The 20640-nt window shown below is 40.1% G+C and overlaps 1 protein-coding gene across 14 annotated transcripts in view; it reads right to left on the bottom strand.

Moving 5' to 3' along the window:
• The window catches only part of ZBTB20 (zinc finger and BTB domain containing 20), a 511117-nt gene that overhangs the window by 111686 nt on the left and 378791 nt on the right, over positions 1–20640 (bottom strand). The window lies entirely within an intron of this gene.

The raw sequence follows: 20640 nt of genomic DNA, 5'->3' as shown, positions 1-20640 counted from the left end.
GCATAAAGGCATAAAAAAAATTTCAGATTACAAAGTTCAAGCCTACATTTTGGAGGAATTGGCATCCGATGTATTAGGTACCATCCCCAAACAGGTGCCACTGTTGAATTGCTAGGAACCCAGGAAACCCTGATCACCTGGGACAAAAGTCTGACAAATAAATATACACACACTTAATAGCAATGACTACTAAGAGACTTCGTGAATGGGGGAACCAGTAAGTACAACACAGTATACATATTAGTTGTGCGCTATCAAAAATAGTTATAGCACTAATTTCCAACCCTGTTTTTCTGAGCAGGATGAAACTGCACGTTCCTCAGTTAGAACAAGCCAATATAAAATATTTAAAATGAAACTAGAGTGCAAAAAGCCTTGAAAATGTCTTCCGCGGTTAGAGAATTTCTCCAGTTATATTCATATGTGGGGGAGAGGGGGACGGGAAGGGAAACATATTTTTTTAAAAAAGAGTTGTTGAGAATAAGAACAAGAGATTGTAATTGTGTAAGATAGTATGTTGCTACTAAACAACAGGAGACATGAACTATGACTATGAAAACACTACTACAGTGAATGAATGCTTCATTTTTAGACAGTGTCTAATTAAAATAATAAAATACTTATCATTTATGTAGTTCATGGAAGTGCTTCACTTGCATTACCTCAGCATTCCTAACAACAGCCTGGCAAGATTAGTGAATAATACTAATACTAATCTATCATAGTTCAACGGTTGAGGCTGGGAACTGGGATGCATAAGTTTGGAGCTGAGGTGAGATCTGAAGTGGACAAATCTCAGAATTTTGTACTTTAAGACCAGATCGGATATAGCAAAAACTTGGAACAAAAACATTTAAATGATACAATGCACACAACACCATATCTTGGCACACAATATTAAGGCAAACAATTGCCTCACAAAATACAGCATGGAATATTTTAAGTTTGAAAAAGTATAGAAAATTAAAGGTCAAGTTTAGAGAATTTAATGAAAACCAGAGTAACTTCAGAACTAAAATGGATCAAGTAGATACACCATGTCAAAGAGGCCAAGACCTGAGATGCCTTCTGATTGTTACATACCATGCAGCCTTACAGTCAGTTCTGTACACCTTTACTCAAAGGTAAGTCCAGTTGATATCAGTGTGACTTAATCCTAATAAGCAAAGGGCTGCAGGCTAAAGATGAAGGTGCTTTCAAAGTTAGCATTCCAAGCTGCTATTTTATCAGTGCTATGGGTCCCCTCAGGTCATATGCCTTAAGTCATAGGAGGTAATTAGGCAGGTCCATCATCAAAACTTATAGTGATGCACCTGACTTCTGATCCCTGATTACAACCTGATGTGGGAAAACCATTAAACAAATTTCCTGGAAAGTCTGGAAATGGAGGAGGAAGAAGAAGAAAGGTTAGAGATATTTCACTTCCCCATAGACGGCACTTGATAGTAATATGAGAGAATTTGTAAGAACTGCCACTAGGAACATTCACCTTGTCTATTGTCTTTCCTCCTCCATTACCACACATTATTGCTAAATGCTACATACAATTTTCAGCTTAATCTGAATCATTACTTAGCTTACTCTTGGTTTCCTCTGTAAAAATTTGCAACTGGATCTGTCTGAACTTCCAGTGAAATTCATGTGGGTGCATATATTTCTGTATACAGATTTTAAAACTTATTCTTGAGAATAACTTGTTCATATAAACAAGGTAGCACAGGGGTAAATTAACTCACAAATCCAAAGGATATGCTGACAGAAATCCTAGCATTCTGACTCCAGATTAAGAAAAGCAATTCCTACCTACCATTTTACATAAGGAAGAAAAGAAACGATATGAAAGGGGTCATATATGCACATACGAACACGCATGCAAGAAAAGGATAAACAACACACTCTACGTTAAATGAAATTTGGGCAGCTAACTTAAAACAGACTATGGAATTAATTAATGCTCTGTCTTTATGTAAAGCATATGAACAAAAAGCAGAGAGAAAAAAGAATGCACACAGAGACATAAAAACAGGAGGGGAACAGGAGAAAAGGAAATGAAAAGAAAAGAAAACAAACAGAGTTCTAACAGGCCCATTCTGCTAAAGGGAGTCCAACTAAAGAGTCATATGATATCTGATAGTGCAGGACACGTCGCCAGGAGCTGGAGCGGATTGCCTGCAGGAAGAAAGAGCCAGTGTGTTTCTGCTCAAAGAGCTTTTCTTTCCTAATTTTCTTTCCTCCCCCCTCGTCTCTTTCTCTTTTCTCCTGTACTGTGAATGCCTTAGTATCTTAGGTCAGGTCCATGAAGAATCTCAGAAAAAAGAACTATCATCTTTCACTGTACTTCTGGATGCAAAGATAGCTCTGGTAGAAGATGCCTCTTAGCAGAGACTGAAGGGACTTATGTAGATTTTGGCATGGACTACCCCTCCCTCCTGTTGCCACCTCTGGGAATACAGACACAAAATGGACACATACCACGTTATAGAACAAAAACAATATCTTAAGAAAAGACGTACAGGAGGTACAGACATGTCGTTTTTTTCTATGAAAATGACAAAGATTAGAGGTGTTCATTACTTGCTTAATTATATTTTAATCTTTACAGAAAGAAGAATGCACAGTAAACAAATAAAATAAGGAAAAATGCAGAAAAAAAATGTTTGGGGAGATAAAGGAAGAAAACGCTAACTTTTTAAAAGAGGATATAATTTGCCAAAGTTGGACAGTTTCTACTGTGTTTCAGGAAATACTGGATGTGTCCAAGATTTCTACACTCTCTTTTTTTCTATTGAAATATTTCATGCTCAGCTATGGAGTCCTCTACGGTAAGACTAGATCAGAAAACACTTTCATGTTTGCATCGTGAATCTGGTTTCACTCCAATTGCTGCAATTAAGTTACTCCAAAATTATAGCAGTAACTGTAGGACAAACTTGCCTTTGTACCTCCTCTGTAAACATAACACATTCCTTCTGAAATAACATCTACTAAGTATGTGGGACTGCCAAAATCTGTATTACATAAACACATACAGCACATATGTGACTGTAACAGACCACCTCTTTAAGCAGAGGATTGAATGAAAAAGAAAAATAGCACTGATAATGATAATCATCCTTTGTGTCCCAAAACAATTGCTGTAATTACTTCCAATCTAGTCCCACACATTTTGCATACATGTAAAATTACATATACTATGATAGTAATGATGACCACATACATGCTTCCACTTGCTCTGGTGAACTACTAAAAGTAATGATTTAACAAAAGTAGTAATTAATTATTGGGGATGACTTTGATTAAAAGAAACCTTTCTTGAGTATGTAAATGTTCAAGATATATTGAACATACTTGGATACGTTTTAAAACATGAAGAACTGTAGACATTTGCTACTATAATTCCATGTAACATGTTAATGAATTGCTACTCAACTTTGCAATCTCATGATACTAGCCAAAATATATTGTGCTCTGTGTGTGTATGTGTGTGTGTGTGTGTACATCTATATGGAGAGAGAGGGGTTCAAATCCACAGAATAAAAACAGACAAACATGAAAACCAGGTATGTACTATACTATAGGTATAGTTCCATCTACAGGAAAGATAAACAAACACAAACTGTAAAGCCCTCCTAACCTCTTGGATAACCAAGTGTGCTATGATTAACATAAGGCCAAAGAAAACTGCCCCCAGATGTGTGTATAACTGCTGCATCCTTTCAGAGGCAAACACACTTTCCTTCCACAAGCCCTTACAAACTTTGGGGGGACTGGTGACAAAAAGTAAATGAACCCACCCCCCATTCCATCATTTCTTGTGCAGAACATCTTACCCATTCTCATTGCCTCTTCTATTGCTCAGGTGGAATGTCTTGAAAGGCAAAGAAAGAAGGGGGGAAAGGGGGGAGAGAAGAGCCTAAGTTTATGCCAGAGAACCCCATCAAGAAAAAGTTAGGAAAGCAACAGCTACATTGAATTTTTATAAGGACAACTGTGTGTGGGGGGGATTCAAACTATTTTCTTAACCCCCCTCCCTTTTCTTAGTTCAATTTTTTTTTTAGGAGGGAAAGAGAAATCACATCCCTTTTCAATTTGGGGCTTTTGTGTGCGTGCGGCTGCCACTGTTTCTTTTTCTTTCCGAAAGAAAAGGGGGGACCCTAAAAAACAGAGGGGGGAAACATATCTGAGGCGTTAAGCTTGCACTCCCCCCCCTTTCCCTTTGTAAAGAACTCTTTGTTCTCTAGTGAAAATGCTGGAGGAAAGAAGAAGAAGAAGAAGAGGGTGGGGGGGGGAAATCCCCGGGCAGCGACTCCCTGAAACAAGTGCAAAACACTTAGAGGCTTTTGGGCTGGCTGGGAGCCAGAAACCCTCCCGCTGTCTGGTTAGGAAAAGGGGGGGGGCGGGAGAGAGAGAGAGAGGGAGAGAGAGAGGCAGCGCGAGGGGGGGGAGACATTGGCACTTCCTTTAATAGACATAGGAAGCGGGATTTTTTTTTCTTTCCTTTTTTTCAAAACTGGCGGTCAAGCGTTAAGTAACTCCCAGCCTAAATCCACCTGCTCGGAATGAACTTGGGTAACCCCCCTCGGGGTGCCTGAGGAGAACCACCTACTCCAGACACTTCTCCCGCTCCCTGAATGCTGCTGCTGCTGCTGCCCTGCTTCCATTCTTCCTGCTCCCGTCACACCAGTGCCCACGGCTCGCCTCTCTCTCCCCGCCCGCCCCGCTTCAAAGCAACAACACACCAAAACACACGCTCGCTCCATCTCCCTCTTTTCTTCCTCCCTCTCAAATAAAAAAAAAAAAAAAGGAAGGAAAGAAACGGAAAGAAGAAAAAAAAATAGACAAAAAAGAGAGAGGCGCCTTTCCCTCACGGTTGCGGCACAGTGATAAGGGGTAGCGAACATCTCATACCTGGTGTGAATGTTAATCAGCCAGGAGTTCTCCTTTTCCCCAAGACAGGGAACTGTATCCTTCCAAATTTATTAGAACCTCCTCCACTGGCTCTTTGAAAAACCTTCTTTGTCACCCTCTTCCCAAGTCCTGATACACTTTTTTTTAAATAAAAAAAAATAAAAAAATAAAAAAATGGCTTCGGAGCTCCTTCTATTCTTGATATTGATTCTCCCTCTCTCTCTCTCTCTCTCCCTCTCTCTCCCTCTCTGTCTCCCCCCACCCCTCCTCCTTTCTCCTGTCTCTGTCTCTTCTGAGTGGTCTATTGATAAGTCCCTAGAGGCACTGGGTCAGCCTGCCCGTAGGAAACCAGACACAATGCACAAATCTCCGAGTGCCATTCTGCCATCAGCAAGCAGACCACGTTTAGGAGAGAGGAGGAAAAAAAAAACACAACAGTGGAGCAAAAGACAGAGAGAGAGAGAGAGAGTGAGAAAAAGACTGATTGGAACAGGAGGGAGTGAGAGAGAAAGCAAGGGAGAGAGTGAGAGAGCGACACTGCCAGTCAGGTTAATCATCCCTACTTTAATTAGCTGTTCGGCTTAGACATAAAACAATTGAATTTGAATGATCTGTCAGTGGGCTCGGCTGAACCAAAAGGGAAACGCGAATATTACAGAAAAGACTGTTGGTGGATTCTGATAAGCTAGACTGGAAATCCTCAAAGGGTAACTATTAAAACTTGCCACAAAACAAAAAGTACAAATACAAATGGCATTATACAATAAGCTGTTTCTTAAAACAGCTGTAGATCTAGATGCCCATCTCCTTTTTTCCTTTCCTTTTACCAGTGCTAGGTTTAGACTTGACAAATATATATATAAACTCCAGAACAACACAAACTGGTTGGAGACTGGTAGGAGAGAGTGGCTATCTGGCAAGTACTTTTTTTTTTTTAACTCTACAAGAACTTTCCTGAAATTTGCCTTACAGAACAGATGGAGTTTAATACTGACAGACCTATGTATGTGTGAGATGATAGATAGGACCACCATTTTTTACTTTCACAAGGAAGCAAATTGTCATTACCAAGGATACCTTATTATAGGACTGAAACTCGGGCGACTGAAAGCAATGCTTACTTCAGCTCTTCATAAGAAAAACCCTGCTGGGTCAAACCGAAGATCCCTCTAGTCCTGCAACTTGCTGACCACAATGGCCAAACAGAATTCCCATTCCTACAGTCCAGAAGCGCAAGGTACTTCTGGGGGATACTGCCGGTCCACCTGGGTGCCAGGCACTGGTGCAAGACTCTCACAAGTGCAGCAAGCTCCCTCTGTTGGTGTCATTGGGATAGTCCCTCCTAATGCAAATATATTTAAGTTGGTATGTGTGTGATTTTGCAGCAGCTTTGCAGCATGGAGGAAAAAGCTAAACTTCCCTTTCTACAGTCCCAATCTTAAAATCATAGAATTTTAGCATTGGAAGGGACTACAATTGTTCCCTCCCCAGGGCAGCTCTTTGCAATGTTAAAGTGCACATTAGTTCCTTTTATGCAATTAACATTCTGTCTAGCTTGCCTGTGAGTGAAATGGATTTCCAAAGAATCCAGGATCTGTTTTACACCAGGATACGTCTGTGCAATGTTAGAAGTAGACTTCTGGATAAACTTTTACATATTAAGTTTTCTGGACAGGACCAGAAAAATTCTGCATTGAGCTTTGCAAACCGCTGGCCTTTCATACATTTTAAGTAATGGTAAACAACAGTGAGACTATTACTCATTTATAAATGTTAGTTCGTTGAAGTTGATGGTATATTAACCTGGTTGTTGACTATCCCTGAGCTTTAGCAAAGCAAAGCAAAACAAGACAAGACAACAACAAGCAGAGCAGTACCAATCAAGGCAGGTATCAACGATTGATAGAGGATCATGAGTTCTGTAGACAGAAAGGCAATGCTAGGTATTATGAATAAGCAATTCATTCCACTATAGAAAGTCTTTAAGAAAAGGAGTAAATTCTCACTAAAAAAGCAGGTGCAGAGTAATTTATTCATTCAGACCTTGGATGCAATCTGAGGTACAAATGGATTAATCCTAGTGACAGACATCACACTGAAGTGCTGTATAGCAAAGCAGGTGAGATATTTATGACACTTCCGAAAACCTGACATAATTGGTACCTCAAATAGGGAAACATGTAACATTGCTGTTGCTGTTACTAAGTGTACCACATTTGACAATCCAATATTGAATTGGCAAGATGTCCATTTAGCATGCGGGTGATGGTAGAATGGTGGCATAAAGGTCGTATAAAAAATCAGTTTACTATACATGCCATTATTATTATTATATCTCTGAGTTCCAGCAGCAAGACTGGGAAAGCAGATTACCCTGAAGCAGGGCTTTTTTTTTCAGCTGGAACTCGCTGACACCTCTCAGGTGGGTGCCATTGCCATTATAAGAGAACAAGGAAGAGAACATGGTGAGCTTTGGCACCTCTTTTTCTAGAAAAATAGCACTGCTCTGCAGTTGCATAACATGTTCTCTATATTCCAAACAGGGTAAGGAGAGCCGCACTAACACTATGAATTTCTGGTCTAGTGTGTCAACGTCAGCTGAACAACATTTATTTATTTATTTGTGACAACAACCACTGTCAAAGCAACAAACCAATAATCAAAAACCACCAGCAACAAAACCATATTTTTAACACACACACCCCAATTAATAATAAAAATCCACAAAATTGGATTGTGTTGGCAAACACACTATGCAATACCCTGCCCAACAAGGCCTGCCTGAGGCCTATACTGTTGTTCTTTTGACAGGATAGAAACCTGTCTGATCAGGCTGACAGTACAATTCCAAGCCTTCCATGTCTGCCAGTTCTGAAATGGAATTTAGGTTTATGGGTATTTTAGACTGAGCTTCTCAGTTTAAAGCAGGGCTTCTCCCAGATATCTGAAATAACTGGGAGGCACATATGGGAAGCGCTCCTGCTCTATATTGTAAACAAGAAAAAAGTGTTGAACTGTTTAAATGGTCAACATAGACATTTTGAACCGGGCAGTTAGTACCACAGAGTTAGAAGCAGGGCAATATACACGCTGAGATTCATCCCTATGAGGAGATGAGGCACAGCATTCCGCCCTAGTGGCAGCTTCAAAACCATTTGTAAAAGCAGTTCCACACAGAGTGGATATGAGTAATCCAAACAGGAGATTACTAAAGCATGGATTACTTAGGACAAAACAGTATTTGACCACAGCCAGCTCAGCAGCCTGAAATGGTAAAACACACTCCTGCTACTGCCATGCAAGAGTCCAAAATGAGTACAAGGTCCAGGGACACTGCCAGGGTGCAAAACTTTTTTCTTCAAGGGGAGTGTGCTGGCAAAAGCACATTTCCCACTGGTTTAGAGTTGGCCCAACATAATAACTTCTGTCTGGCTGAAATGGAAATGTATGCCAGTCACCCCACAAATGTATTTTCATGAATGTTTTCAGGGAATCTACCACTGTTCCCTGATTTGATGAAAACTAAAACTAAAACTGGGCACTGTCATTATATGTTTAAAAGGACTGGTGGCAAGACAGAATTTCAAGGAACCCCACAGGTCAAATCCCATGTGGTAGAGCAGCAGTCACTCAATGCTACTACCCTTTAGCACTGCCCCTGAAGATAGGAGAATCTTTGGCAACCCCAATTCCCCAATTCCCACTAGTCTCAAACAGCTCACAAGTAGTTGATGATCAATAATATCAAATGCCACTGAGAGGTCTAGGAGAATGAGCAAGGTCATATTCCACTGTCAAACTCTAGATGCAGATCATCGACCAGGACAACCAACGCCATTTGAAGCATGAACTCTGACTGAAATGGGTCTGCTAAAATTATATCGCATTACTGCTCCATTGTTTAATTTCTGAAGGGATAACCTAAACTTTTGACAAGATAATTTCATTAGAGAAGAATTCTCCATGTTTCTTTAATTTTTGTATAGAATAAATCAATTATTACAAGCCTATCAGCACTTTTTTGTTATCCTATTTGTGCTGCAATATAGATAATGATTTGCTGGTCAAATGTAATTATTTTCCTACACCGTATATGACTACAGGACAGCCTTTAAGAGAGTCAAGTGAGTCCATATTACTTCTAGACTGATCTAGATGGAAGCTTTGCAGAAAGATGTACCAATGGATTCAGCAAGGCTTACTCATTACTTAGTAGGATAATAGGCCCAATTTTAGATATAGAGTCATACCTTGGGTTCAGGTTGCGCGTTTTTGGGTTGCACACTGCGCCGAACCCGGAAGTACCAGAACGGGTTACTTCTGGGTTTCGGCGCTCACGCAGAAACACCAAATCATGCTTTGCACATGCTCAGAAGCACCGAATTGCGACCCCATGCGTGCACAGACGTGGTGCTGTGGGTTGCGAACGCTGCAGGTTGCGAACGTGCCTCCTGCACAGATTATGTTCGCAACCCGAGCATCCACTGTATTATGGTTGTTATACAATTAGTGTATAGAGCCTATTCTACAGCACATTTAAACATAGTACTTGGATTCCAACCAACTTATATTAAGCTTCAGCTGATTATTGAGTTGAAAATGGATTTCATTAATTAAGCAGCTGATAAAAATTGCAATAATAAAAATAAGAATTGGAGAAGTAGGAGTGAAATCAGAAATCCCTTTCCAGCAACTTAACTAAAGTACTTCTGATAAACATGAGTACTTAAAAAAAAAATCTAATTAAGAACATGAAAATACTTGTCTACATGACAGGTCTAATATCCAAGCTTTTAACACAAGATTATTTAAATTAATAGAATAAACTTTGTTGTTTATTGAGGTTAGTAACCATATATTTGATCTACTGTTAAGCAGAGATACCAGTTCATATAATAGTGCTCAAAAGAGCTTCATTGGCTGTTCTGGGTTTGGATGTGGGAAACTTCAAAGCCCTGTACTTTGATGAAACTTATGGGATTGTTTTCAGCAACTTACTGTCTCTCGTAAAAATATGAGGCTATCTAAGATGTACAGGATATAAATATAAATTTGTTTACTAATTAACTCACCTAAAATTACAAAACAATTAAACTAGACTCTGCCTATTAAGAACATGCCTTTTGCCAAAATTGTTGAGCTTTCTTTAGATTTGCAAAACCGAAAGAAAGAAAGAAAGAAAGAAAGAAAGAAAGAAAGAAAGAAAGAAAGACATGGGTTGCCTTATGTCTGGATTTTCCTGGACATTCCAGAGATTTCCGCCAGGATTCTGTTTTCAACTACCAAATCTAGGCTATGTCGGGAAATTCTGGATGTATGGCAGCCGTACTTCCTTCACTCCTTGTGTTCTTCAGCCAAGACTGAAAGCACACCATGTTTTTACCTCTGGAGCAATCAAGTGATGTACAGAGCTTATTAGGAACAATGCTGGCAGAACAAAGCATTTTCTTATAGGATAGTGAGAGGGTTCAGACTCCCTTTCCTTGTAGCATGCTTAATCTGCACTGGGCTTTCGATCAGCAGCCAGCACATTAATTAACTGATTAATGAATGGGTTAATCACACCAATTAATTGATTTGTGTATACAGTCCTAATGCAAATAATACAAATGATACCCGATTGTTATTAAGTAGGCATGTAACCCTGTTTTACAGATCTATAAACTGAACTAAGTAACTATTGATATGGCAACAGCAAATCAGAGGGCATAAAGTGACAAATCAAATCAGAGCATGAGCTAGGGTTATGATTTAAAAAAACCCAAGTCAATTACCTTTTCCCCCTAGTACACATATTACCCTTAAAAAAAGGAAATAAAACAAAAAATGTAGAAAGGTAAATACAAATAAAACTATTTAATATTCATTTTTATAGCAATAGCTTCCACAGAATTTCTTACTGACAGATACATATTGCATTACCAAATGAATACAGAGAGTCTGAAAAGTGTTATACCTTCAGATGATTTTGGACTCCAACTCCCATCAGCCCCAGCCATTTTTAAAATCAAATTATTTCAAAGTAGTTTGCGATGAAATAAAATAAAACAACAATGAAATACAACTAAAAACAATCCTAATAAGATGACAAACCAACAGGCAACAGAGAATAGCAACTGAAAACTGAAAATGTAAGAAACAGCAACTAGAAGCACAATGAAACAGAAATACCCTGCTCCCAGAGTGTTAGAAGGGTTAGAACGAGATACAGTACAGAGTCCATGGAAAGGCGTTCTATATCTCCAGAGTTACAGCCAAGAATATCATGTTTCTTATATAGACCAGTCTGGCTTCCAAGTACGACAGAACATGAAGCAGAGTCCCCTCCACTTCAGGGGTGGGTGTCCATATCATTTTGGACTCTATTCCTAATTATGTCTTTTTAATTTCCAAATGAAATCCAAAGGACAAGTCTAGTTCCCAAGTCAGCAGCTCCCTGCGTCTCCTGGCAAACCTCTTCTAAAACTGAGTGGAGTTTCAAATGCAGTTTTTGATACAGCACAAAGTTCTGCTTTTCAAAAAAGCGTGTGTGGAGGGGGGAAGGTCCAAAATTCAACTGAATATGGACCTAAAGCCACTGTCTGGATCAGAGTCAACACATTTCGTTTGATATCGCCTGTCACCTTTTGTTGCTTCATCTAGTTTGCAAAATTTGTGATTACATGCCCTCTGGGGGAGTATCAGTTAACAATTGCAATTCCCCCTCCCCCAACCAATAAATCCAAATATATTGGATTTTTAAATGTATATGGGAAGCGCGTTTTTCCTATCAGTTGGCCCAAGAAATCTACAATTGCCTACAAATTCTGAATTTCTTCCTTCTTGCAATATAATAATATATGTATGTATAGATACATACATATTATGTATGTATCTATACATAATAACATATGTATAACAATATATGTATATATGTTACGTATTCAAAAACCTGACACTCCAAGGTGAAATGAATACTGTAGTATCAATGAGGAAAAACACAATGAGTATATTTTGCCAGTGTATCAGGAATGGAGTGAGGCAACATTAGTATTGGAACGTAGCAAAAAAGACTTAGCCCCTCCCCGGGGCTGATCTAAATATTGGGATCAAACGATATATACACCATACCCTGAGGGACACCAGCCACCAGTGACATTGTCAAACACACAAGCTCTGTGTCCTTCACATACCATCCTCTCTTGTGCCGAAAGAGTAAGAATGGCAAAAACAGCTAGTGAGAAAGTGTAATGTTACAGGCATACTAGAGCCATCTCCTGCCCTTCCAGCAGCCGAATGCTAATTCATGCTGTTAGTTATGAAATCACCAGCTCAGAAACAATGTTTAATACGCCTTATCAACAGCCCCTTAGTGAATGAATTATTTAACCCTCCCCAAAGAATGAGCTTGACACTCCTGCTCCCGAGCATAACATGGGAACAGGTGCAAGGTTTTTATTTCACTGGCAAAAAAAAAAAATACAAACAAAATCTTCCATCTCCCTGTACTCTGAAAATTCTGAACCATGTTTGCTGAAACTTTCCAAATAAAAAGAAATCAGCCTAAGGCAGAAATTCAATGAATAGTTAAAATTTGACAATGTTATAAGCCACTGAAAACAGGATGTTATAATAGAGGGTGGTAATTCGAGGAATCTTTATGTATGTCAAAAAAGATTAAATCACAGTTGCTGAAGCACAATCTTATGTAAATACAAGTACTAAGAGATGTTACTATGGTTTTTCATTTAGTTCTTCTTTAGAGGTGCTTCTCTTATCTGTGTAAATCTTCTGAAAACTTTTGTGAACCCCCCAAAAATTCAAGGTAGAGTAGCCAGAGAACTGTTTTCCTGGGAATATATGAACCAAGTCTTTGAGTATTAATGCACTTAGAACCTAGCATCAAATAACTGGAGAGCTGGAAGGTTTGCCAAGGGTCATCCAGTCCAACCCTCTGCAATGCAGGAATCACATAGTATGCTGAGGACATGAGCTCTACTTCTCCATAACATCTGAATCAGGAAACGCTGTGCAAGCTTGGGACTACTATCTTAATGGAATGCTAAATAATAAATGCAATGGGTGGAATGCTATGCTATTATGATCGTTCTGTCAGTGCAATAATTTCTGCTTCCCAGATGGAATGATCTCCCTTCTATTCCTTCTGCTGATTTGGGAGGGTGTGTGTGTGTGTGTGTGTGTGTGTGTGTGAGAGAGAGAGAGAGAGAGAGAGAGAGAGAGAGAGAATCCAGCCTAACAGCTTCCCTGTAAATACTGGGAATTAGGGGTACATTACCATGTGACTATCAACTTAATTCCAGATGAAGATGCATGCAAAGCATTCAGCAGTGCCATTTCATGTCAGATGCTGCCTTCCATCAGTTGGTCACAATGGTAGCCAGAAGCAGGTATACAGAAGAGACCAGCTGCTGGCTTCCTCCATAGGGCTCTGAGCATTCTGGTTGGGAAGACATACAGTCAAATAGGAAACAGTGTGTGAATCTCTCACATGCTGCATTTTTCTGAACCACCTCTGCTTTCTCAATGAATTCACTTGGAAAAGTGGCACTACTGAGGTAAAAAGCAATGGGTATGTGTTATGAGTTTGTGGGTGGCTAAGAAGGCTGTATGCAAGATTCTTCTAACCCCTGGATCCAGCAAGTGTTAAAATAAAATATAAGATAGGCTAGCTTCCTGTGTTGAGGTGATAGCCTGGATGATGAGCTATTAAAGGAAAGGAAAGGGGCTCTGTGTGTGGGGGTCACCAGGTGGCGCATTGGAAGATGGCTGACAATAACATCTCTCCGACCCACACGAGGTAATTAAGAGGCTGCTATGGGAAGCATGCAGTCTCCCCCCCCCAAGGATATGGGGGGACTGCCTTGCCAGCAGTGGCCACAATGCACCCCCAGATTCGAGAGTGAAGTCGGCTCTTCCCAGACGCCGTCTCCAATCTGCGCGTGCTGGTTCGCTTTAACTCGAAAATATAATTGGAAATATATAATTGGAAGATGTTAAAGCACATACGTCAAGCAAAGGTCGGGAGATAAGACTGCTGATTAATGGTTCTCTGGGATCGGAGTGGCAGGCGAAGACAAATAAATCAAGAGATGAAGCGCCATCAAGAGATGGGTATGTTTGGAGTTAAGAAGGTGGGGTGGAGGAAAAAACTTTTCTTTCTTTGTCTTATATGAGTATAAATAACCCTCCACCCCAAAGAAAAAAGAACCGCCGTATTTTATTACACAAGCAGGAATCTAAAAACTGTGTGGGATGAATTAATGATGAATGAAGAGGATTGGTAAAGATCAGAGAATGGAAAAATGTTATGATGCAGTTTTAAAATGGCGTCTCGCAAGACAGGCTTGTTTAAGAAAGACGGGGGGAGGAGAACCAGGACTATTTGAAAGTGAATGATGTTTGGAATTTGATCTTTAACCTGGCAGAGCTCTCTAGGAGATATTTTACAAGCCTGGGAAAACTAAAGGGCAGACCGAAGATAAACTTTCGAAGGAGGAGTGGAATGGCGGCTGTCCCTATGAGATATGACTTGTGGAGTGGGTAAAACCCACACAGACGATGTTTGTTTTTAACCTGCCTGTGACGATTATCAGAGATCACAAAGAAAGGAATATATACAACAACAACAAGATGAAGAAAGTAAAAAAGAGACTATCTGGATAGAACTGAATAGAACTGTTTAATTAAAGCAGTAATAGAAGTGATGTTTGGATTCTCGTCCGGAGCTTGATGTATGGGTAAAGGTAAAGGTAAAGGTACCCCTGCCCGTACGGGCCAGTCGTGTCCGACTCTAGGGTTGTGCGCCCATCTCACTTAAGAGGCCGGGGGCCAGCGCTGTCCGGAGACACTTCTGGGTCACGTGGCCAGCGTGACGAAGCTGCTCCGGCGAGCCGGCACCAGCGCAGCACACGGAAACGTTGTTTACCTTCCCGCTAGAAAGCGGTACCTATTTATCTACTTGCACTTAGGGATGCTTTCGAACTGCTAGGTGGGCAGGAGCTGGGACTGAAAGACGGGAGCTCACCCCGCCGTGGGGATTCGAACCGCCGACCATGCGATCGGCAAGCCCTAGGCGCTGAGGTTTTACCCACAGCGCCACCTGCGTCCCATTGATGTATGGGTACTCCCAACAAAATTGGGGGAAAAATTGGCTGTATAATTTGGAATTAATGTGATTTGAAATAATGTGATATGATTGGCCTGTTAAGAAAAATTATGTTTAAAAAAAAAAAGAAGGAAAGGGGCTCTGTGTGAGATGGCAAATGGATGGGGTCTCTCCCTTCAGAAGCAAGCCGGAGAGAAAGTCAGAGCAATGTTTGAGAGCAATGTTTGATTTCTGTTTGAATCCAAGGCTACAGCTATGGGAGAAACAGGCCACTTTTGGGGTGCTAATGCTGTATACCCCTCCATCATTGGTTCATGTTATATATATGTGTGTGTGTAAATATCATAAAGACATCACAGACTCTGCTGTGCCTCATTTCCAAAGGAAACACAAGCAGTAGAACCTCTGGAATCTCGTACCACTCAGAGATTCGGATGGTGGGCAACAATACATTGGTTTCAATGTGATGGCCCCTTCACCCCACAAATGTTGAAGCATGTCTCCAAGTCCTATGGGACATACTCTCGCTTGCTCACAATTCTCTTTCATCCCATTGACCCTCCTTTTTCTACATTCCTGTTCTGCATCAAATTGAGCAGCAGTGGGGACGGAGGGGCCTTATGATATGAGTGTTGCGGGGGGAGAAGTCTGACCTCATAAGAAGGCTGATAATAGTCTTCTCCCACTAAGACTACCCTGCCTGTCCAATACACTGGGCACTTTAGTCATAGAAGACTAATAAAAGCCTCAGATCTGTTTCAGATGTATACAGAATGCAGGGCTGAAAGAAAGTGTAGTAACATTTGCTTACTGTTTTCTGCTTCTTTGTAATTCCTAAAGCAGGATTTGTATGTCTCTTCAAATAGTAAGACATGCAAGCTGTCCTTGCATCAGGGTCACCTCAGCATACGACAGAAAGGTTTGCACAGAAATTCGGCTTCAGACATTATGTAGGACAAAGAAAACATTAATCATCCATTATTCCTTTTCTAATCTTCCAACTTATCTTTTCTTCAGTGAGACAATGGCTGCATTTGCACATAATGCTAAACCATAGTTTAGTGGTATGATGATGAGTTTGTGTGAGCCTTCGATTTGCGCAATTTCCCTGCCAGGAGCAAACTTAAACTATAATTTAACCACAGCTTGTAGTTTCATCCAATGCCAGAACTGGGATGAATTTTGGTTTACTAGAATCCATTCTTTACAAACCATGGATAAGACTTAATCAGTTTATCCTGGTTTGCATGTTGCAACAAGCTGAGGTTAGGGGGGAAAACAGCAGTGAAAACTTTCAAACTCACAGCCATTCTGGAGGAAGATAAGAAGTGCTACGCAAAGCCGACAACTGCACGTTTGTCCTCATAATGCTAAACCATGGGTTAGTATTACATGTAAATGAGGGCACTTTTTATTCTTGTTTGTGTGAAGCATGAAAACAGCCTCTTGACAAGAACAGGCAAACAGACAATGAGACAAAATCTCTGCAATGTATTTTTCAAGCAAGAATGATGCCATGTTTCCTACAGGAGGAAGGGCAGAGATATAATTGCTTGAAAATAAGGAGATGATAAAATATCATACCTCAGACATAATGTATGATCAATTCTGGTCAGGAAGGTGATACAAGGTTCCCCTTTGGGCCTGAGCCATGTAGCTAATAAAAAAAGACCAACATAGCCAGGGGGATTTCCTGAGGCCATTGCAGACCAACTCATAGGCTACTATATAACTCATTTTCAGGAGCATTTGGGCTGCATTTAACACTATCTCCAGGCCCCTAGAGTTTTAACTACCATATCACAGTTTTACTTAAAACATAGCAAAGAGCTAAAGATCTTCACTTTCTGATCTGAATTTCGAAGAGTCAAATGATTTGACAGGAGAAATAATTCACTTTGCAAGCTATTTCAGTCATTTTCCCTGGTGCCAAAGGCTTCTGTGAAGTTGGAACTGGCTTTATATACTTTTGCCATTTATTCATATTCTATTTGATATTAAAGATTTGTGATATCTTGACTTGGATGCCCCGACTTTGACCTAAAAGGCCAATACAAGCCAGCCCAATAAGACCTACTGGCTACTGAAGCTGGAGTTTCCATCAGCACAAAAGATCCTATTGTCTGTGTAATCAAAGTTTACTTTAGCTGGGAATATTGTTTGCTAAAGAAAGGTTATTTTAGCTATTCTTGTAGAAGCTACTGACACACACACACACACACACACACACACACACACACTATCTATCTATCTATCTATCTATCTATCTATCTATCTATCTATCTATCTATCTATCTATCTATCATCTCTAATCTGTGTCCACAACACCATCCTTAGGTCATGACTGTATATATTTGGGAAAGACGAATGAAACAGGTTTATTTCCCTCAAAATAAAACTAATATTTCAGCTAGCTACATAAAGAGTTTAAGACATTTCCACTCCTTCTTTCAGTGAATATGTAAAGAAACTGGTGCAAAGAAAGTATTCTCCTGACTTTTATTCAAGATTACAGTTTGTATTTCTTACTTAACTGTGCTTTCATGAACTCTGCAAGAGAGAGTATTGTGGCATCCTAAAGACCAGGCCAATCAATTTATTGTGACATAAGTCTTTAAAATGCTAAACTCTCTTTCCCTCTCTCATTTGTTGCAACAGACCAACACAGCAATTCCTCTGGAAGTTGCCCCTGTAAAGAATGTTAGGTTAAAGGTACACATGCTGTATATTTTACTAAATCATTTGTTTCTGGCAAGTACATATGTGTTGTTTTAATATATAACCTGAAAGCTGACGTGTTATTTTGTGATATCGTGGGGTACAAATCTGCAAGAAATGGCTAATATTTGCTCTCACTTTAACTTATCTGATATGAAGCACTCTGAACAAACAAACCAAGTTTATCTGTACCATTTGAAGTTTATGTCTATGTAGACCAAACTACATGCATCATTAGAAATCTCCTCCCCACACCCAAAAACAAAACAAAAAACCACATTAACAGCAGAAACAGTTTTCATCAGGAAAGCAGGGTATGGGGAGGGAAAATTGGGAATTTTCCTCCCCTACCATGACCCTGACAAGAATCAACCCCACACTACTATTAACATGGATGGGGGCTGCCTTTGGGGCTAATAGCAGTCTGGGGTCATTTTGAATCAGATTTTGGTTGGGGTGAAAGAGTTAAATCTCCTCCTCCTATATGCTGCAATCACAATAAAAATTGGTTCCTTGAACCTGTTATAAATTAAAGAAAGCTGATGGGCTTCTTAACAACATTTTAGTTTGGCTCCATGTGTCTCATAAATAGTGGGCCCTATGGGTGTGAGTCAGAGTGCAGGATGCTAAAGTGGAATAATATGTTGCTTTCCTGACAGCTTCAGCTCTTTCTTTAATTTTGGTTGCTTAAATCTCAACAGGAAGACTGCCTAAGTTTGGAAACTGGGTGCTGTGGGAGGCATTAGGTAATAAATGGAGTAGCAGTCTCTATACCTACTCTTATAGAAAATTATTTATTGAATATCACATCACATCTAAAGACAGGGAGTCTTTCCCAGCCTTACCTGGAAATTACAGGGTCTGAATTTGGGACTATCTGCATGCAAAAAAGAAGCTATGGCCCTTCCCAAAATTCTTCTATAGCACATATTACAGTGGAGAGTTAACACTACCATGATCTCCACTGAAGGCAGGAACTGGCTAGTTTCACATTTGATATTTGGTGTTTAAATTTCCCTAACATTATGCCTTAATTCAGCACCTAAACACAGAGGGACAGATCTAGCTAATCTGGCACACTGGAAGAAGACAGCACAATGGCCTCCACTAACACAACACTCTTCTCCCCTCTCCTCCTCCTATACACCCCCCAAATTGGCTCTGCGGGGTCAGAAGAACCCCCGGAACAGCAGTAGGGTGTGTGTGATTCTGCCTGGAAGGCAGAAATGGTTGCATGGATGGAATGATCAGAAGAGTTGTGACACTGAATTTCTCCCAGAGAAGCACTGCTGTTGGAGATAAAGATGTACGTACATAGCTTGTACAGAACTCTCTTTTTGTCTTTACTTTTAATCTATTTGACACTGATAGTAACTAAACAGAAAAGGAAGTAGTGTTGGTGTTAATTCTTTTTAATGGTTTTGTGGAAGATCTACAGACAGGTTTGCGCCTTCTCAAACTACATGTGGGACATACTAAAAAGAAACCTGTAGATTTTTGTTTGTTTGTTTGTTTATTATTCACTCTAAGGTCCCAGATGTGATGAGGTGCTAGTGTCCCCCTCCCTTCAACCAAGCATTTCAACCCAATACTACTTTTCTTTCACAATGTCACATTCCTTTCTGCTTTAGAAAGGAGCAGCAAGAACAGACTTTCCTTGTTTCGAGACCATGAGGAAAAATTACGCTATTTTCACCCATCTATAGAGGGTTATTATTTTTGTTTGTTATTATGCATTTTTGTGTTTTTATATTGTAAATTGTCCTGTGATCCTTGGATGAAGGGTGGAATATTAAATAAAAAAGTAAGCAAGTTCCTGGACTGTACTGTTTTGTATTGTTGCACTAATGTAGACACTTATCACTTTTCACAAATTGGTGCAGCTAATTTTAGGATCAGACTTGCAGGTCATTTAACCACAGTGTGTATCAACTGCAGCAACTCAAAAAGGAAAAAGAAAAGAAAGAAAAAAAGATTAAGTGTTGCATATTTCATGCGGTTAACTTTCATGCTTAATTGATTCCCATTTGTAAAGTTTACGTTCCTTGCATAAAAAAGTGTGAAAAGGGAACCAAATAATAGTTACAATTATTACCCACTGAAGGACAGAAATTGGTGAATTCTCATCTTGGAATATTACAAGCCTTTTATTTGTATCTTTTAGCTGTAAAGAGCACCAAAAGAAACACAGCCCTATGGGGGATTTTTGGAAAAGTATTTTCATACATAGAATCATAGAACTGTGAAGTTGGAAGGGACCCCAAGGGTCATCTAGTCCAACCCCCTGCAGTGCAGGAATCTCAGCTAAAGCATCCATGATAGATGGTCATCCAACCTCTGCTTAAAAACCTCCAAGGAAGGCGAGCTCACAGCCTCACATGGGAGACTGTTCCACTGTCGAACAGTTCTTGCTGTCGGAAAGTTTTTCCTGATGTTTAGTTGGACTCTCCTTTCTTATAACTTGAAGCCTTTGGTTCGAGTCCTACCCTCCAGAGAATGGCCGGCGAAAAGAAAAATTGCTCTCTTGAGAGGGGCTGGATGAGAGTTTGCAGGGCAACAGTCTTGAGAGTCTACAGGCAACAAGGAATGTCAAGGCAAGGAGGCAAGTTAAGTCACTGCATGGCACAGCATAGTGGGAGCACTGAATCAGAGCAACCAATTGTAAGGCAAGAGGAGGAGGTGGGGCAGCAGACTAGGGTAAAATCGTGGGGCAATTTCTTCTGGGAGGCAATATGTGGTACATAGGGATCAAAATGGATGGCCTAGCTATATAGTCTGGGTTCTGAAACTGGGCCTGATCTGCTGAGACTGCTAGGATTCAAAGAGGTGCTGAGCACCCTGCAAAATAGATCAATCCATCGCAAATACTGGATTTTACTTGAACATCCTTAGGACCTTATCATCTACAA

The sequence above is a fragment of the Podarcis vaucheri genome (assembly GCF_965113315.1).
Source record: "Podarcis vaucheri genome assembly, chromosome: 4".
Lineage (NCBI taxonomy): Eukaryota > Metazoa > Chordata > Lepidosauria > Squamata > Lacertidae > Podarcis > Podarcis vaucheri.
Note: the sequence above shows the minus strand (reverse complement) of the source record. Positions and strands in the feature narration are given on the sequence as shown.